This window comes from Bubalus kerabau, chromosome 2 (assembly GCF_029407905.1).
Source record: "Bubalus kerabau isolate K-KA32 ecotype Philippines breed swamp buffalo chromosome 2, PCC_UOA_SB_1v2, whole genome shotgun sequence".
NCBI classification, from domain to species: Eukaryota; Metazoa; Chordata; class Mammalia; order Artiodactyla; family Bovidae; genus Bubalus; species Bubalus kerabau.
Genome location: NC_073625.1, coordinates 120,985,930 through 121,006,861, shown reverse-complemented (window position 1 = coordinate 121,006,861; position 20,932 = coordinate 120,985,930). Strand labels below are relative to the sequence as shown.

The following is a 20,932-nucleotide window of genomic DNA, read 5'->3' as shown; positions in this document are numbered from 1 at the left end:
GTGGGCCTCAGATTCTCTGACTGAAATTCAGTCATTATGCAAGCAAGAACATCAAGCCCAAAGAACTGATCTTTCCCAAAGTTACACCAAAAAGGGAAGCAAGACAGACAAAAATCCAAATTCTCTCTTTCCCCACCCACTGATTCTCCTTGACTTGACCTCATATACAACCTCTGACTTCTCAGTCAGATCCTTGTCTTACGTTAACACTTCTTGGACCTTTCAATTTAGTTAATCATCTCCCTTGTTTCTCAACTCAGAATCAAGTTCTCTGGGAGAAACCTTTCAGCCTGGGGCACGCTCCTTCATTACCTGCTCCCACACCTCCTTGATTCATATTCCTTGTAGAGAATGTATCCCAGCTTGCAACTGTATTTTCAAAAATGAAACTATTTCATGAAGGTCCAGTTTTCTCACTAAACTCCCTGAGAGTAGAAACATATACATGTTGCTGTCATTCACTTCTATACTCCTAGTGCAGGAAGCCTCACTCAAATGATTATTTGTTGAATGAATACATTATTTTAAAACTCTCCAAAAATAAGGAGTGGGTCAGTGGTACAAATATTCTGTCTCATGAATAGCCGAGATACAATAAAAGCAGCAAATCACTCCTGTATAATATTTAAAGATATCTCTATTTCTGCACTAGGATAATTCACTCTATAAATAACATATAATCAATGCTTAAACTCAGATGGCCCTGTTTCAGACTCTGGGAAAAATTGGGGCAGACTTCCTCTTTCATTGGGTTCAACAAGGAAATGTTTATTATTTTAGCATGAGACTAAGACAAACTGGGCGGAGAAGGCGATGGCACCTCACTCCAGTATTCTTGTCTGGAAAACCCCACGGACGGAGGAGCCTGGTAGGCTGCAGTCCATGGGGTCGCAAAGAGACGGACACGACTGAGTGACTTCACTTTCACTTTTCACTTTCATGCATTGGAGAAGGAAACGGCAACCCACTCCAGTGTTCTTGCCTGGAGAATCCCAGGGACGGGGGATCCTGGTGGGCTGCCACCTATGGGGTTGCACAGAGCTGGACACGACTGAAGTGACTTAGCAGCAGCAAGACAAACTGGGACCACTATGTGCTGCTCACAGAATTTCACAGCATAGCCTGAAATTTCTGAATCATGTAGGCAACTGTTTTCTGCAACTGTTATGTAGATAACTGTTTTCAGGTAGAGGATACTTGAGAGGATTATTCTTACTCAATTTGCCTCTGTATCTTTAAAAAGTTTCATAAAAGTATGTAGCAATATTTACAAATTTTATTCCCCTTAATCCAGAGAAAGGGCCAGGTCACTTCTCTGATCCACAATTCACTTACAGATTCCAAAAAGAAATGACGACAATTTGATGTCATCGCTTAGAACATTTTAACAATCTGTTGGGTCTAAAACTGTTCAATTTGCTATCAAAGATCGTTTCCAATTCTAACTCTGAAATTAAACCTAAAAAGTAAATGGCTCACTACTGTTTCTCTCTCTTTTCCACCTGTTTAAATATAACAAAACTTTCGTCAGTCTGAGGATTTACTAGCCTTGATCCTACAACTCATGGTGAGAAACCTGCGCTTCTTTGGAAGACCAAGAACAAAGTGTTAAGAAAAGCCCTCCCTTGGACAAAAAGCTTTTGATTACAGGATATCACTATTTGGGGAATGTTCTTAGCACATTGCCTGTGAAGCACCATTATATCTTCTCCTTCTTGGAGCTTGAAAAAATGTCCTACCACTCCTAAGTTGGTGTATCTCAGAGGTGTTGGAGTGAGGCAACAGTGATGTCAGAGAATATGCTTCAGATCAGATCAGTCCCTCAGTCGTGTCCGACTCTTTGCAACCCCAGGAATCGCAGCACGCCAGGCCTCCCTGTCCGTCACCAACTCCCGGAGTTCACTCAGACTCACGTCCATCGAGTCAGTGATGCCATCCAGCCATCTCATCCTCTGTCGTCCCCTTCTCCTCCTGCCCCCAATCCCTCCCAGCATCAGAGTCTTTTCCAATGAGTTAACTCTTCGCATGAGGTGGCCAAAGTACTGGACTTTCAGCTTCAGCATCATTCCTTCCAAAGAAATCCCAGGGCTGATCTCCTTCAGAATGGACTGGCTGAATCTCCTTGCAGTCCAAGGGACTCTCAAGAGTCTTCTCCAACACCACAGTTCAAAAGCATCAATTCTTCGGCACTCAGCCTTCTTCACAGTCCAACTCTAACATCCATACATGACCACAGGAAAAACCATAGCCTTGACTAGCCGGACCTTTGTTGGCAAAGTAATGTCTCTGCTTTTGAATATGCTATCTAGGTTGGTCATAACTTTCCTTCCAAGGAGTAAGCGTCTTTTAATTTCATGGCTGCAGTCACCATCTTGAGCCCAGAGAATATGCTTAGATGCTGTGATTTGGCTTTGAGTAGGTAGAACTGGGTTATAAATCAAGAGAACCAATTATAAACATAGCACCATCCTTCCCTGGACCTCAGCCTCCTCTATTATTAAAGAAGGGGCATTACTCAAAGGTCTCGTTCATCACTAGCATCTGTTAACTCTGACTGTACTAAGACACATAGAAAATCTCAGAGCTTGTTTCCGGGAAAGCAGAGAAAGGATCAGATATCTTGAGGGAGCTTGCTGTCTGTTCTGCTTCTGCTATAGCGGCCCATGGGTGCCCTGCACCCCCTGCCCTCAGGCCATTGCTTCACAGTGGGCTTCTAACATCCAAAGGTAATGTGGATACGTGTTATGGGCTGAACTGTGTGCCCCTCAAATTGACAGTTTGAAGCTCTAACCCCCAGTATCTCCAATGTGACTGTATTTGAAAACAGGGCCTTTAAAGTAGTGATTAGGGTGGGTTCTAATCCCATCGGACTGGTATCCTTAGGAGAACAGGAAATTGGACACACAGAGACTCAGAAGAAAGCCCATGCGAGGACACATGAGAAGGTCTCAGGAGAAACCAAATCTGCTGACATCTTGGACTTCCAGCCTCCAGAACTGTGAGAAAACAAATGTCTGTGGTTGAAGCCACCCAGTCTGTGGCATTTTGTTACAGCAGCTCCAGTCAACTAATACAATGCTGAACTGATTCACCTTTTAGATGAGAACTTGAATCTTCTTGTATTTTTTTCTCCAATGAAAAAGGAGTTCTAAAGCAGCAACGTTAACATTCCAAGGTCACTCAAGTACTTAGTGCCACAAGGGACACTAGAGCAGAGCTTATGAAGGGAAATGGGTAAGGTCAACAACCTGGACTTCTTTCCTTAAAAACAATACATATCCTAACAATAAAACATTGAAACTTGGCACAGGCATCAAAGAACTCATACTCAGGGTACCCTCATAATAAGCTTGAATAACCAATTATAAATTAAGATTACGATATTTCACTGAATGAAACCCCATGTTTAAAACATGCCCTGTTTGTATCTCCAGAAGAGATATTAGGGCTTCCTCCCCTCCAGAAAGCCAAGAACTTTCCTCCAGGGAGTGCTCACCACAGCTACTGGCTCTCCCCTCTGCTCTATTCTTTCCCAAAGGGGCCTGCTGAGACACACTCAAACATAAGCCTGCCTGTTTTTCAGGCTAAAACTCAACATCTGCATTGGAGCCTATCTACATTTTCCTCTCCTGGTCACACACAAGTCGTGAACAGGCAGTCCCCTGACCCCTAGATTCCCTGCCAAGCCTGAGATGGGGCTCAGGGAGGGATCTAGCTGCATACTCCCTACCACAGATGTGAGGCCCTGAAAGAGACCTCAAATGAAAGTATCCATACCACACCTTAATGATCAAAACTGGCTGAAGGAAAAAGAGAATGGTTCTATTAATAATTCACTGGTTCCTAAATAGACATGTTTAGGCGGTCTGCATCTGAATCATCTCAAAAGGTTTTTTTTTTTTTTAATTCAAACTTCAAAACCTCATCCTTAGGATGTTCTATTTCACAGGTGGGACCTTGGACTGTGACTTTTAAGGTGATCCCCAAGTGAGTATGGGCTTCCCAGGTGGCTCAGTGGTAGGGAATCCACCTGCCAATGCAGGAGACGCAGGAGAAGTAAGTTTGATCCCTGGGTGGGAAGATCCCATGGAGAAGGGCATGGCAACCCACTTCAGTATTCTTGCCTAGGAAATCCCATGGACAAAGGAGCCTGGTGGGCTACAGTCCATGGAGTCACAAAAGAGGCAGACACAGCTTAGTGACTAAACAACAACAACAGGTGAGTTCATAATTTGGAAATACTCGAAACTGCTGTACTTCTTTTTAGAGTTTAAAGAAAACAACTGAGAAGTAGCTGGTGTGTCCAAATCATCATTCCTGTCATTGAGGCACCAGCCATCTAGTTCTGTATTAACTTTATTCCCAGCTGGTGCTCGCGGTAAAGAACACACCTGCCAGTGCAGGAGATGTACAAGTTCGATCCCTGGGTCAGGAAGATCCCCTGGAGGAGGGCATGGCAGCTCACTCCAGTGTTCTAGCCTGGAGAATCCCCATGGACAGGGGAGCCTGTTGGGCTACAGTCCTTAAGAGTCGTGAAGAGTTGGGCACGACTGAAGTGACGAGCATGCACTGTGAGATAACAGAACATCCCAAAACTCAGTGGCATTTCTTATCTCTCAATTTCTGTAAATTGGGAATTCAGGTGTGGTGGGGTTGAGTATTTCTGGCTCAAGGTTTTTTGTTTTTTTTTTACCAGGCTGCAGTTAAGACACTGGCTGGGGCTGCAGTCATCTGAAGGCTTGACAGGGGCTGAATAAGCCACTTCCAAACTGCTGACCAGAGGCCTCCATTTCTCACTGACTGCTGGCAAAGACCTTAATTCCTCCCCACCTAGGCTTCTACATAGGACATCCTACGGGGATCTCTTCCCACGGAGCAAGTAACCCAACAGAGACGTAAAGGAGGAAGCTATAGTGCCTTTCATGATGCAGTTCCTGAAGTTACACATTATCACTTTCACTTTTTTTTTAAAAATTTTATTTTATTTTAAGACTTTACATAACTGTATTAGTTTTGCCAAATATCAAAATGAATCCGCCACAGGTATACATGTGTTCCCCACTTTTCTTTATTCATACTGAAATAAGTCAGTAAGTTGAAGCCACATTCAAGGAGAACAGAACAGGCCTCTTCTTTTAAAGGGAGAGTCCAAGAATTTTAAGGCACTGCAATTTTCATTATCTGTCATACTCTGAGAATGGAACAGAAACTAACAACTCTAAAGTATCTCTGGTCTTGAGCCTGCCCTCAAGGAATTCTGAGAGCAAGGGTAGAAGAAAAGACCAGAGTGCCCAATTATTCTTCTTCTTTAATGAAGTCAAGCTAGGGAACAGTCAGTTAGGTGAGGGGCAGAAGCACATAAATGTTAAATTAGAAATCAAAAATGCTTCGTTGGGAGACCCAACTTCCTCAGTTTTAGCTGTGGACTTCACTTAGCCACTGGGCTACTACCCTCTTTATAAAAAAAAAAAAAAAAAGGAAGAAAATATTTACTACTGGTGGTGAGGGGATGGAGTTGGAGGCAAAAATTCTACAAATTTACAAAGAAGATAAACTCCAAGACAGAGCTGGACAAATAGCAAAGTGCTAGACATAATTGTAGTTGATTACTAGCATGTTTCTTATAAGCAAAGGCATGCAGAGTAGAAGGTGACGAGGCCAGTCTATTCAGGTCACCTTAACTCCTTTTGCATGTGTCCTCTCTGTATTTGTATACTTTCCTTCTAGAAACAAACTAGCCCCTTAGTACTCTGTATGGAATTCCCACCCCCAGGACACTCATGTCACTGCTCTGAACTCTGTTTTCTTTCTGGTTGTACCTGTACTGTTTATAGAAACTGTGTACGCACAGGCCCTGCAAAATGTATTCAAACTGCTTAGTGCTACCTGATCAGGTAACTCATCTCGAGGACTTAACAGTTGTGCCCCTGAATTTGTAAATGCCCACTCATACTGAAGGCAGGAACAGGAAGAACTGCAAATAAGTATGGACATCCTGGAAATATTTTGTGCCCATGGGGATGTCTATATACACATATTTAAATATTATTTATCTAGACCTAATATATGCAAAAATAAAAACAAAACGGTGCGACAGAATTCTGCTGTGATTGGAATTGGAACTTCCTTGGAGCTCTGAAGAATCTGATTCAGAGTACAGTTGCCAAAGAAAATGTCAGTCTACACAGCAAACAACCTTATGACCACTGAGGAGTATGCAGACATCTGAGAAACCTCATTCCCAATTCCTTTTCAAATTCCTTTCTCCTCCTCCCCAGGGTTTTCAGACACTTTAAAGAGATCCGAGAAATTCCACAGTTTGAGGGAAACTCATTGTGGTGAGGCAGGTAATATTAAACGAACCCGTGGCCATGACAGGGAAAAAAAAAAAAAAATGAAATGCATACCCATGCAGAGATACAGAGACAAGAAAAGAGCCTGAAAAACAATAGTCAAAACTTTTCCAAGCATTGAGGCATGGAGGACATACCTAAATCAAAAGTATTTTTTTCAATGTATCTTTCATTAATAAGTCAAAAATTCAAGGAGTATTACAAGAATAGGTGAAAAGATCTCCTGCAGACATAAAAGATTCTCATGAGAGGGAACACAAAAACTGGAGGTGTTCAAGTCTTAGAAAGCCACCTGCCATGCTCCCTTTTTGCAGAGAATAAAGAGAGAAGGGCTGAAATTAGAAACACTTATACTCACCCCACATTTTCAAAGTCAACTAAGGGGGACAGAGTTTGTTCAAAATGAAAAAGAAAATCAAAGCTCTTTTAATTCAACCACTATAACTTTATGTTTGAGGGTATAGCGAGGACTTTCGCTTTTTTGTTCTTTTCTCCCCTCCCCACAACCACCCCACCACCACCCAACCCTTCCTGTGAGGCTAAGTCAGAATATCTGGGGCAACTGACCAGGAGTTATTCCCATTTAATATATTACAGCCCAATTCCAACAAACCTAGAAAATCCAGAGTCTATTCTCAAGAGCCTTCCCTGGAGATGAGCCTTCCCTGAAGATGAGCCTTCCCTGTTTGAAACAGATGGGTGAGGTTTTATGGTCAGAAGTTTCTTGTGGGAGGTGAGAGGCTGCATCCCCGAAACGACCAACCAAGAAACACCCTGCAGAAATAAGGCACTGGTTTGGGACCTCTTAAGTAGTCTTGTCCAGTAGAACAGCCAGATATCAGAGGCTTTGATGAAGCAACTGTTGAATAAATGAAGGGCTAGAAGATGAGACTTCAGTTGACTAGCTCAACCTCTTAGAAACTTTCACATACCATTTGGGACTGTTAGATACACATATGTTTTGCAGTCATTGGGCACTACCAAGTTGCTCTTCTTCATTTCCACCAAAGCTAAGCAGGTTATAGAAAATATTTTTACAGAAAACAAAAATCAGGAAACCATGTATATAATGGAAAGAACACAATTTTTAGATCAGAAAGACCTAGGGCTGAATTCACAGGCTCTGTTCTATGGCAGCTGATTGATTTAGGTACCTAAACCCGCTCTGCCTTAGTTTTTTGCATTCTTTTTTTTTTTTTTTTTTAAAGCCCAACAGGTTATTGTGAAGATAATATAAATGTCTCCATGAAAATCACTTTGAATGAAGTAATGGAGCCACAACAATGAGTGAGACCAGTTTCTGATCCACTGAATGGAAAAAGACAACAGAAGTACAGTAACCAGACTCCAGGTGGCTCCTGATGACCTCACCTTCTGGCAGCCACATCGCTTAGTGGTCATTTCTCACAATGCACCATGCTTGGCCAGCATGACCAACAAAAATGACGGTTTTCACTTCCAAGATTAGGAAACAAAATGCATTTCAGTTGCCATCTAAATTGGTATTTGTCTTTTTCTCTCTCCTCTCCCTCTCTCTGATCATTCAATCTGGGAAAGCCAACTGTCATCATCACCCAGCCCTCTGGAAAGGCCCAAGTGGAGAAGAACTCAGGTGTCTGGCCAAATCGTCATAAGTGAGCTTAGAAATAGATCTTCCAGCCTCAATCAAGCCTTCAAATGACTACAGCCCTGGTCGAGACACCCTGAGTCAGAACCACCTGCCTACGCCACTCCCGGATGCTCAACTTTCTGAAATTGTGGGAGATAATATATGTCTGTCGTTTTAAATTGTGGAGAAATCTGTTACACTGCAATAAATAACTACTACATTAGGTTACACATAGAGTTGCAAGGTTTAGAAGAGGAAAAAATCCTTGAAGGTTGAAAGCTGTTTGTCAAAGAATTAAGTTTGGACGGAAGTATGAGTTTGACAGGTGAGAGAATAGTACTAGGTTATGGACATAAGTGAACCAGGCAGAGGGGCAGGAAATCACCAGACAGGTTCAACGGGCAGTGATGAGAGAGACAGAATGCCAGCCACCACATCTGCAACTTCCAATCCAGGACATGAAGGGTAAGTTGGACCATAAAGAAGGCTGAGCACTGAAGAACTGATGCTTTCAAACTGCAGTGCTAGAGAAGACTCTTGAAAGTTCCTTGGACTGCAAGGAGATCAAACCAGTCAGTCAATCCCAAAGGAAATCAACCCTGAAAATTCATTGGAAGGACACTGCTGAAGCTAAATCTCCAATACTTTGGCCACCTGATGCAAACAGCCAACTCATTGGAAAAAGACCCTGATGCTGGGAAAGACTGAGGGCAAGAGGAGAAGGGGGCAATAGAGGATGAGATGGCTGGATGGCATCACCAACTCAATGGACATGAGTTTGAGCAGACTCAGGGAGACAGTGAAGGACAGGGAAGCCTGGCGTGCTGCAGTTAATGTGGTTGCAAAGAGTCGGACACAACTGAGCAACTAAACCACAACAGTGGATCCTTGAGATACCCAGGCAGTAGCTAGGACTGAGAGTTCCCACTGGCGGGCATGTAGAAGATGGATTAGCTACACAAAACTAGAGGCAAGAAAGTCAAGCAGGAGCCTTTTGTAATGACCCAGGGGAGGAAATAAGGAGCTGACCCAGAGTGCTGCTGAATAAGAGTGGGGAAGAGATGAATGAGAAACATGTCATGAACATGGTCCACCATGCAGTGTGGCTGCCTACCAGAGCCTGAGGTGTCTGAGCCTCACGTGGTCATGTAATCCGTGTGCAGTCAGTCACATGCCTGCGGACATAACTACCATGGGACACATACTTCAGTCAAAGCCTCACCTTTCATGCATATCATGTGCTGCTCTGCCATTCGATACACTGCACTACGAAATTGAGGCCATAAATATTGGAGGTGCTTTAGACACAAAGTTAGAGTGAAATGTGTAAGCTTTGTTTCCTCTTAAATCACCTCAAATGCAAGAACGGACTCCAAATGGCACTGTTCTCCCTAATAAAGTCAAATACTAATAAAAGAGGACACTGTGGAGGTGACACAAAGAAAATTCAAAAGCCATCCTTCACGCCAGAGACAGGTCTGAGGAGGAAAGCCCTGAGAAACAATATTAGTATTATCAATCTCACCCAGTCATCTATGCTACAGGAGAAAAATCACCAAAATGCCAATGGAGATTCAAACAACCCTGACGCTGTGGGATCACTGGGGTTCTCTGAGACGTGATACTGCTCCGTTACTCAGAGGCTGCTGAAGGTGCTGCACACACTGGGAGCAATGAGGGCCATTCTGGTGAAACTAGAGCAAGGTGGCCGACAAAGGGGCCCCACCCGCTGGTCGACTGTCTTTGACTCAGACTCTCCAGGGACCGGGGAGAGAGAGGACACACTGTTAAGAGTGGGAGGAGCACACACGGCCATCCCTCCCCACACCTATGAGGCTAGCGCCCATCTGGCTTACGACGTGCCGGAGGCCATCGGGCCCACACCCATCTGACAGTCAGGGAAACAGGCTCAGAGACATAGAGCTACTAGCCCATCACATGGGCTGGAGAGTCAATCGGCAAAACATCTTGGTTTCTCTAACCCCTGGCCCAGCAGTCTTCTCATATCCTTCCACCCCAGGGTGGAGAGGAGTAAGAAGATGAAGGAAGAGTCTTCCCAAGAGCCTCCAGGGAATGCACTGTGCTCTGACACTCACTTCCACCCAGACACAAAACTTGAGCCCTTCAATTTTGCACACTGGAGCATCTCCGTGACACCCGGCACATTGCCAGGTCCTGTGGAGTAGAGAGGAGCACGTGAGCGAATGGAAGCAGGGATTGGGGCAGTTGAATGCAGACAGAAAATGGTCAGAGCTGACTTACCAAAGGCTGACCATCAAGGGAGAGTGGGAGCAGACTTACAAGGGAAGGAAATGTTCCAAAGATGGTCAGGGTCCTGACAGGGGAGGTGGCGGCAGAGGCCACTCAGAAAGCCTGGGAGGCCAGGATGCAGGCTGGCTCTAGGGAGGCCTGCGAGTGAAATTACTGAAAAGCCAGGTGCACAGACAGGCTGAGCCAAAATGGCAGAGCCTTGGAATTCTTAGAGACATGTGAACTTTATCTCATAGACAACGGGAAGACACAGATGCTTTTACTAAGGGAGTAACTCGACTCAACCCCAGACAGGGAGAGGCTCCATCAGCGCTGTCTGTAGCTTGCTAAAGGATCATCTGTCACTACGGCTGCCCTCGCAGGGGAGCTTCAAAAGACAAGGACTGAAAGCAAGCTCCTTCCTGCCTTCAACATGTCCCAGCAGAATGCCCATTAGCCTTCCAGGGAGCCAAGGTGCTAAAAACCCAGCTTCAGTGAGCTGTGCTTCTCTGACCGCTGGGATGACACAGGGCTGTCATCACTGCTCAGGGGCCAGCCCGGCTAACACCGTGCTGCCTGGGACTAAAGAGATGCCAAGCGTCCTCCTTGTCTCAAAACCAACAGAGGTAGGGATGCTTGCTCATGAAAACTGAAGTTGATAGAGCCACAGAAATAGAAACAGCTCTCTGTTTGGGAAACAGTGAAATTTGTCAAAGAGTATGTGTTCAGTACATACATATAAACAACTTGAGCTCAGTCAGGGAAGAAAGAGCTCTGGACATTGGAAGGGAATGCCTGTATTCCCATCGTGGCTCTGCCGCTGACCTGTTGCCCAGCCTGCAGGTGATTTCACTTTTCTAAGCCTTGGTTTCCTCATTCGTTACACAGAAATAAATACCCTCTACTTTGCCCACTTGTCAAGAAGCCTGGAGGGTGGGGTGGAGGAGGGCTTATAGCAACTAGCCTTAGATGTGGGCAGCCAGGGCCACCCTCCAAGCAGAGTCAGACCAGGAGCCTCCTGGACCTGACTCCCCCTCTGCAGACAGGGTCCCAAGCGTCCAGATCTGGGCCAGGGCTCCTGTCCCACCCCCCGCAGCTCTGAAGTCACCGCTCTCCTCTGACACTTTTGCTTACTTCCTCTGCTGCTGCTGAAATACGTTCTTGTGTCATCAGGTTATGATTTCTGCTATTTTGTTCCTTCCAACTCTGCCTCCCTTGGGCAGAAACCCTACTCTGAAACCACCTGGATGGGGTCTTCCTCAGGGTGGCTGCGAAGGTCAGACCCTCTCGCTTACCTCATGTCGGCCTCTGCGATGAGGGGGCCTGGATGCCCATCAACATTCAAGTTTGTTTTTATTTCACCTATGGAGGGAATGAGTGTAGACCATTTTTGTCACCCCTGAAGGCTAGTTAGCGCTCATGTGAACTCTCCCTATATGTCGTGAGTCGGATCCCTCACTTGTGTGGTTACTTCAGACGCATGAGCATCCTTTTCCTAAAACCTTTGGCAGTCTCCATGTACTCTCCCCCCTAACCACCCTGCACCTACCCCCCGCACCGCAGTGCTACTCGCCTTGCTCCTTCCTGCCCTTTCAAAGACTGACGGCAAATCAGCAGATACACCACCTGCTAGCATGATGCCAAGTGTCAATACAGTCTGGAAACACAGGGAAGGGAGGCAAACCTGCTTCTGTTCCCCAGCAGACCTCTTTTCTGTCATCTCTCCCCTCTGGAAAGCGGAGCCAGCAAGACCCCCAAGGGAGACAGGGTGGAGGTTTAAGTGCCTCTATCATGAAGTTCTGACAAGCTGGGGATCCAGCGGGAGATGCAATGAATGCTTCAACCCCCCTTCCCTGCATTAACCCCCAGGGCCCCATTCCAGCCTCTGCCTTCACAAGGACCCCATTCACACATGGCCATGTTTTGCCTAAAAAAGAGAAATCTGAATAAGCAAAGAGCCCCACTTTGATCTGCCAGGGTAAGTCCACTTCCAGGCCTCCCATCCCTCAGCCAGGCAGTTGGCAGCCTCCTTCCTCATTTCCTCCAGAGGAGAGGCCAACAAGAATAACGCTCTGGCCCTTTGTTCCCATTTGGAACTTTATCAATGGGTGATTAACTGCTTCTTAAATAAGGGTGATCCTCTACTCGCCGAAGATTTGCTGCTAAGTAAATCAGATTCAAAACTAAAAGAAACACATGTATTCATCATCCCACTTCCTTGGGAAGCTCAGAAGTTACAGACTAAGTGATGAGAAACCTATAGAGCTTTAAGAGAAGGATTATAGGGTGATGGGCAAGTATTCTTCAAATGGCACAATTTACCAAGTAAGTTTTTTTCCACCATGTAATTAAAAGCCAGGGAAACAGCAACTCCAACCACTTCATTAGTTACTAGTCTTGGGAAGAACATTACAGCATACCTAACACCTTGGCTGTCATGTCCCAGGACAGAGTCAATGGTGACCTTTGTGGTGGAGACCACCTTATATCTTAACCACAACTGCCAACAGAGATGTTTCCTCTCCCTCTCCTGACTTCTGAGCATCCTGATCTATGCTCCAATCATAAATCCCCATACCTGACAGAAGGGTTGCAGAGGTGAGGGATGTTTTGGCCTCCTTAGGCCATAATTTGCATCTCAGCAGTTAATTTCTGCACCCTGACAAGCTGATAACCTCTGCTCCATCCCCACCAAAGCACTCTGAAGGGAAGGCCAGGACAGTCTCACATGTCAAATTCCACTGCAGCCCACTACTCCCTCTCCCCTCCACCAGAGTCTTGGAACAAGCAGCACACACCGGAGTCCACACTCACTTGTCTAAAATAATGCCTTTAGCCAAACTGTCATAAAATTCTGACTGGATATGCAGCTTTCTCACCTGTCTGGTTTAGACTCCAGTCAGACCCTAATTCTAAGAGTGATAACTGTTGTAAAGCTCATACGGCATACCTTAGTAATGCTTAATAAGCCTTTCTACCTTTGCATTTGATATACACATAACAGTAATACAAGCAAAAGGAATGATATAGAAAACTATTTATTGAGCACTAGATGCTAGGGCTTCCCTGGTGGTTCAGACAGTAAAGAATTCACCTGCAATGTGGGAGACCTGTGTTCGATCCCTGGTTTGGGAGGATCCCCTGGAGGAGGACATGGCAACGCATTCCAGTATTTCTACCTAGAGAATCCCTATGGACAGAGGAGCCTGGAGAGCTGCAGTGCAAAGAGCTGCAAAGAGTCAGACATGACTGAGTGACCAAGCACATACATACACAGATGCTAGGCTCAGAATATTTCATATACATGACTTCAATAAATCTTCATAACGATCCTGTGATGTCAGCTGTTTTACTACCTTGTTTATTTTATTTTTATATCTAATTACCTAGTCTCCTGCTCCTTTTTCCTCCCACCATGCCACACACCACACGCTTGGATCAATGTGCTCAAGTGCACAGACACAAATCCACACCATGGGGTCAATGATCATACTGGTGCTACTGCTAAGGTTACTCATCCCACTCGTAGCATCACCTCTTATGGAACAGGGAGACTGTTCCATATGGAACAGGGAGATCTCAGACATACCTCCTTCTGTTGGAAACATACCCAAAATATTCTGAACAAGAAAGCTGTGCAGTTTCACTTAAAGTCAGACAAACAGCTATTGTTTGGCTAAGCTGTGTTCAGAACATGGGGAGGAAAGAGCTTAGAATAACGAAGCGAGGACCACTTATCGTTTCTGCTCTGCTTTACCCACTTTGTATCTGTATCAAGATGCGAGAGTGAGTAGGATACAGGCAGCTGTGTGCATGGGACCTTGATTTCTGCAACCAGTTTTGCTAAATGCCAATTAATTTAAGCTCTCCCAGGTGACCTGATTTCAGGGTTTCCTGAACCCCTTTATTTGGAGGTAGCAACCAGAGCCCAGCTGTGGGGAAAATGGCCCACATGAAGGCAGATCTCTGGGAATACCCTGGGAGGAGCCACTCCTGAGTCTTCACAGTCTCGGGGTCACAGAGCTGGAAGGAACCTAAGGCTTGATTAGTCCCCAAGATAAACGCACAGTCACTTGTCAAAACAAGATCCAGATGACTGAATGTTGGAGACCCAATATTATTACTTTACTGATTAAGGGTTGAAAATAAAATCATCATCAGGTAAAGGTATGGGTTCTCCATTTAATAATTATCCAGAAATTAAGAAACACTAGATGTGTCAGACTCAATCTTTTGGGACATGCTTGACATTCATCAGATTGTTCACTCCCTAAAATCAAACAATGACAGTAAAAAGAACAGGGGCTTCTGAGTAGATTAGAATTGGTTCCAGGAGGATGTCCCTCATGGTCCATTGGTTGAGAATCTGCCTGCCAATGCAGGGGACATGGGTTCCATCCTCAGTCAGGGAAGACTGCATACACACGGGGCAGCTAGGCTCAGGTGCCACAACTATTGAGTTCGTGCGCCCTAGAGCCCACTCTCCGCAACAAGAGAAGTCGCTGCTCGCTACAACTAGAGAAAGCCTGTGTGCAACAATGAAGATCCAGAGCAGCCAAAGAAAGAAAAAGAACTGGTTCCAAATCCTAGGTCTGCCATGAGCAGTTGTGCCTCTCAAAGGGTTATTTTACTTGTTATGAAGCAGAAATAACAATAACTTGCATGAAGAGCTAGAATTCAACGAGCTAGCACATGACAAGATGTTTCCTGAAACACAGTGGGTATTTCATCTTCCTTCACTCCCAGGTTATATGACAATAGAGCACCATAACACCCCAAATCAGAGTTCTTGCAGGATACACAATTCCCACTTCAACACAGCACTACATCAGTTGCTCAGACTGTTTACAAACTCAATAACCACATCAACCTAGTCGACAACTTACTTTTCACTGAACTACAACATTCTAAAGCTGTTTGCAGAGCACATTCCTCCGGGGACCTAGAGAAGGAAATGATTTGGAAACTATCTGAAAAATGTGAACAGTTGCATCCATTTTACATGGGGCGAAAATATTCTAGCTGAGTAAGAGCAGGCAAAATTGACAAACAAATGAAAATTCCATCAACCAGATACAAATAGAAACTCCATTTGGGCTTAACTTCAAAGTACTGTACACTCTCAAAAATAAAATATAAGCAACCAAAATATATTTATGTCTACAGCTGTGACATTAACATTAGTGGCAGCTTGTTTACACGCCTCAGCCAAGAAACGCTTGTCCATCTGGTCACACAACCGGCATTACACACATATTTTAAAGTTATTCAAATATTTCCTATGGGTTGGTTCATGTAGGCAAATTTGGAATAAGTCAAGGGAAAATACACTGCAAAGAACCTGCTGAACCCACAGAAACCGACATTTTCCTTCCCACCTGCCAGTTAAATGCCTGTACTGCTTCCTCATTCATTCACCCACCTCTACAAACATTTGCATTGACATTTTGCCAAAGAGTTATCCTACAAATCCCTAACAGGGAGAAGAGAAGGGAATACAACAATTATACATGAATTTCAAACACTGGTGGTATCTTCAAAAAAATTCTGCCCCAGAGAAGTCCTAACATCAAGTCAGATTTTTAAGTGACATCACTACTTTAATACTGTATATTTATGTCACAGGAGGCTGTCCATTTATAGAAGAGATAAAGTGACTTGTCTGACCCACTTCCCTCTTAAAACAAAGCTGAGCTGTGTGACAGACCTACTAGTCTGCAGACTGAAGGTACACTTCTGAGGTCATATTTCTAATCTGAAGAAAATCCTGTGAAATGGGATTTGTTGTTGAGTCGCTAAGTTGTGTCTGACTCTTAGTGACCTCATGAATTGTAGCCCACCAGGTTCCTCTGTCCATAGGATTTTGCAGGCAAGAACACTGAATGGGTTGCTATTTCCTACTCCAGGGGATCTCCCTAACCCAGGGATCAGACTCGTGTCTCCTGCATTGGCAGGGAGATTCTTTACTGCTGAGCCACCCAGGAAGCCCTGTGAAATGGGATTAACCAACTTCTAACAGTTTAATGGGAGAAGGCAATGGCATCCCACTCCAGTACTCTTGCCTGGAGAATCCCATGGATGGAGAAGCCTGGGAGGCTGCAGTCCATGGCGTCACTAAGAGACACTACTGAGCGACTTCACTTTCACTTTTCACTTTCCTGCATTGGAGAAGGAAATGGCAACCAACCTGGAGAATCCCAGGGGCGGGGGAGCCTGGTGGGCTGACGTCTATGGAGTCACACAGAGTCGGACATGACTGAAGTGACTTAGCAGCGGCAACAGTTTAATATACTACTATCCAGGAGCTTCATAATGTATGCATATTTCTTAAAGTATACACTTACTGTATACAAACAGCTCTATACTAATTGCTAAATTCTCCTAGAACAAAATCCAAAGCCTGTCCACGCACAGCCAGCAGCAGGAAAATCCATCCCCATGACCATGGCACTGGATAAGCTTCTGCTATAGAAGGTGTTATTCCCCCTTGAAGGTCTCACTGGCCACAGACAAGGAAAAGCAAATGTATTCAGAGGGCTCCTGGGAACTTAACAGAAAACTCCAGAATTTCCCAAGTTCTGGATCCACCAAAGGCATGATCTTTTTATTTCTTGAGTAGTTAATCTGCCTACAGGAAAAAGTATACTTCACATATTACAGATGTAATATCATAAGATTCTTAATGATCCAGCCAAAGAGATCATTTTAAAGCACGTGTGCAAATACATCTCCCTGTTCAGTCCTAAAAGGCCGTCCTCCCAATGACCAGAGGGGTGACAAGCCTCGCTTTCCTACTCCTTTCCTCTGCTGTATTCACACCAGCTACACGTGCCTCCTTGCTGTTCCTTAAACACCCTGAGAATTCTGTCCTGGCTGTAAAATTCTTCCACAGTGTTCTCACAGGGCATCTGCAAGTTTGTGCTTTAACATCACAATCTTCCTCTGTTTAAAATTTCAACCTCTTCCCATTGCTAAGTGGCGCTAGTGGCGAAGAACCCACCTGACAAAGCAGGAGACATAAGAGACGCAGGTTGGATCCCTGTTGGGAAGATTCCCTGGAGGAGGGCATGGCAACCCACTCCAATACTGTGGCCTGGAGAACCCCCATGGACAGAGGAGCCTGGTGAGCTACAGTCCATGGGGTCACAAAGAGTTGAAAATGACTGAAGCAACTCAGCATGCACACCCATTGCCTTTCACCCTGCTTTACTTTTTTTTCATGACATATACTGTAGTAAGTAAAAAACACAGTGATAATTCATTATCATGTCAGTTATTTAGTGCCTTTCTTTTTTTTTTCGTTTTCCCCTGTTGGAATGCTTAAGTTCCAAGAGAGTGGGGGTCCTTCCCCATTTGTTCAGTAGTGTGCGTCTCACACACCTGCAACACTTCCTGATGCCTAGTAGGGCCCACGACATATGTGTTGAGTAAATAACTGAATCGCCAGAGTCCGAAGTGCTTTATCACAGAACAACTCCCTGGGGCTCTGCTAAGTCAGAGGTTCCTTAGGTCAATGGGACCCCTGGGAAGGACCCCAGGCAGATGCTGGACAAAAACTCAAGAAGAGTAACAGAAATATGGAGAGATATTGGACAAGATATACACTCCCCCCAAAACTATGCATCTCATCACTGCAGGGTTCAACACCTTCCAAGACACCCTACTGGATGGCCTCTTCAATGTGAGGTTCAAGGCTCTTCCATCTAGCACCCAGCCTTGGTATCTCATTCACTGCATCACTCATCATGTGTGCGGTGAGCCGGGCACCACCCTTAGTCCTGCATGTACTCCTCTACATGTCAGCAGAAAAGTGCTGCTTGCCACCAAGTCTGGGCCTGCCCCAGCCCCACCAACATGCACAGACTGTCTGCAACCCTCAGGTTCAGCCCTGCCCACTGTCTGAGTCAGCCAAGACCAAACCTGGCAATGAACCAGGAGTCCCACCCATCTCCACATAGCCTTGATCACTTTTTCTGACCTAAATCCATTGTGCACCATAATCAAAACGGCACATAAGAACGATTCACAGTACATCACACATAGTATCAGCCATCCCCAAACCACAAGCCATCCCCAACCCTGAGCTACCGACCCACACAGCAGTTTATTTAAGACCTTTGTAACCTTCTTCCGTGTTTATAATCACTTTTAAATGTTTTATGTCCTTTGACTAGTAATAGAGGTGAGGGTTAAAAGCACAGACTGTAGTTAAACCAAATCTTCTCTGCCAATGACTAGCTGTGCCAATTACAAGGTTTAAGTTAAGCGTGAAGACAAATGGATTGAAGAAGGTAAAGCTCATGAACAATGAATACAGAAACACCCCCAAGCAAATACTCAAGACATTACTCCCATAAACAAAATGGAATATATATCTACACAATGGAGTATTATTTGGCTATAAAAAGGATTGAAGTTCTGATACATGCTACAAAATGGATGAATCTTGAAAACCTGCTAAATGAAAGAATCCAGAAACAAAAGGCCACATATTATATGATTCTACTTATAGGTGATGTCTAGAATAGGCAAACCTATATTCAGAAAGTAGATTAGTGGTTGCCAAGGGTTGCTGTGGAAGAAGGGGAAGGAAAATGACTGCCCCTGGCTATGGACTTTCTTTTTGAGGTGATGAAAATGCTCTAGAATTAGACAGTGGTGATCATTGCACAACTCTCTAAGCAGACTAAAACCACTAAATTGCATACTAAAAAGGGAGGTATCATCCCACCCCTCCCTCCCCTATGAGCCTCCAGAACTATGCCCAAGTCTTATTATGGTATCCCTCAAAGTCCCCTATAAAAAGCACGACAAACTAAACACCAAATAAACTAAGCAACCAATGACAAACATGGAGCCAAAATTTTCTAGGAAAACTCAACAAAGACTAGAACAACTAAGCAGCTGCAAGGAATGACTGGCCAGCTTGGGCCAAGTTTGGTCCCCCAGGCAGCTGGAGCATCGCCAGCATACAGTCACTCACTGTGGCTGAGGGTCAAAGGGAGGTTCTGCCAACAGGGGAAATGATCAAACAGCAGAACTTGGCCACATCAGTTCAAGATTAAAAAAAAAGAGTGGGATAAGGGGGTCTATCACACTCTTTCAGTTGGGTTCATAATCAGAGTCCTCAATCAGTATGCCCAGCATCAATTTCCAACATGCAGACCTATTTATACTGCCTCCTTTTAATCGATGTAATGGCTACAAAAATAAATGAACTGGAAAGGAGAGTTGTAAGGAGAGAGAATGCCATAGGAAACAAACAGGCACATATTTCAAAGTAACTGTTTCTTTCCTGGAACTGGCAGGCAGAAAAGAATTCTTGAATATATTCTAGCACTCAGCTGAACCATCCTTGCCACCAGCTCCACATATTAATACATGTTCTAGAGATCATTTTCCCTGCAGAAATTTTTTAAGGAGGGGAAACTCAGAGAAAGGGAAAATGAACTATAGTCTCAAATAAGAAAAGGAAATTAGTGTTTTCATTTCATGATGAAGAAAAAAAAAATGTTCTTTCTTATAGCTCCCAGAATCCAAAAGCTCTTCATATAGGTCACTTAAAACAATTAGAACAAGGATAATGTGTTAGTATGGCTGACATAATTGGAAGCTGGATAAAGAAACAGGTGAAGCCCAGTCACAGTGAATCCTCAGAATGTGCCTTAGAACTTCCAGAATTAACTCCCCACCTCAGACTCTCAGGACAGTCTTTCCAGGTCACTTTAATCAAGATACCCATTTTCTCTGTCTGCAGCAATCTTAGCCCATTTCCAAATTACTCTGGGTTTGCCTGTTTCTATTTTCAAGAGCACTCAGAAATCCAGATTCTTAAAAGTGCTTTTAAACCACCTCATCATCTCTGATTTCTTTCAGCTCTTTTTTCCCATCATCACCCTGAATCCTGCCCTCCCCGCCTTCCCCACTCTCTTCCATTTAATGGATAGAAAATGGAGCTTTGGAGAAGTTGTAAAGCAAGACGAAGACATCAGAGATTACACTCAGAATAAAGGAAATGAGGAGAGCCTCTGATTGCCCCTGGAGGGGCAGCCCCCAGGAGGGGCTGCCAGAGGGTCTTATCAGAGGGCAGGTTCAAGGGGGTCAGACAGAGGATATCTTTCTTTAGCACAGCCCTGGAGTCTCCGCTCTTGGCTTTAACACTCAGCTCCCATACCTCCCCAGTGGCTCAGTAGTAAAGAATCCACCTGCAATGCAGGAGACATGGGTTCGATCCCTGAGTGGGAAAGATTCCCTTGAGGAAGGCATGGCAACCCACTCCAGTAGTCTTGCTGAGAAAATCCCATGGATGGAGAAGCCTGGGGGCCCCAGTCCATAGGGTCTCAACGAGTCTGAAAGGACAGGGCACCCATACTGTTTAACTGTGTGAGCTAGAGCAGATCTCTTGAGCTCTCTGCATCTCAGTTATATCACGGGTTCAACGAGAATCCCAATGCCTATCTCACAGGAGAAATAAGGAAACACGGTGGAATCCAGACTCTAAGCACCATGGAGGAAGAGACTCAGTTTACCTTTCTCACAGCTCTACCCCTGCTCCAGCATTGCACTTGGCACAAAGTCTAGATCATGGTTTCCTAGATTTTTCTCTCGTCCACTAATAACTTGCTCCCTATTTTGAATCTAAATGGGGGAACTGATTAAAGAAGAAAAAATAATGATGGCATCATCATCATTATTACCACCACCCTAACACACAAGGAAA

At 44.7% G+C, this 20,932-nt stretch overlaps 1 protein-coding gene across 6 annotated transcripts in view; it reads right to left on the bottom strand.

Annotated features, from left to right (window-relative positions):
• Positions 1-20,932, bottom strand: part of MB21D2 (Mab-21 domain containing 2) — a 124,924-nt gene that overhangs the window by 42,175 nt on the left and 61,817 nt on the right. The gene's annotated exons all lie outside the window — the stretch shown is intronic.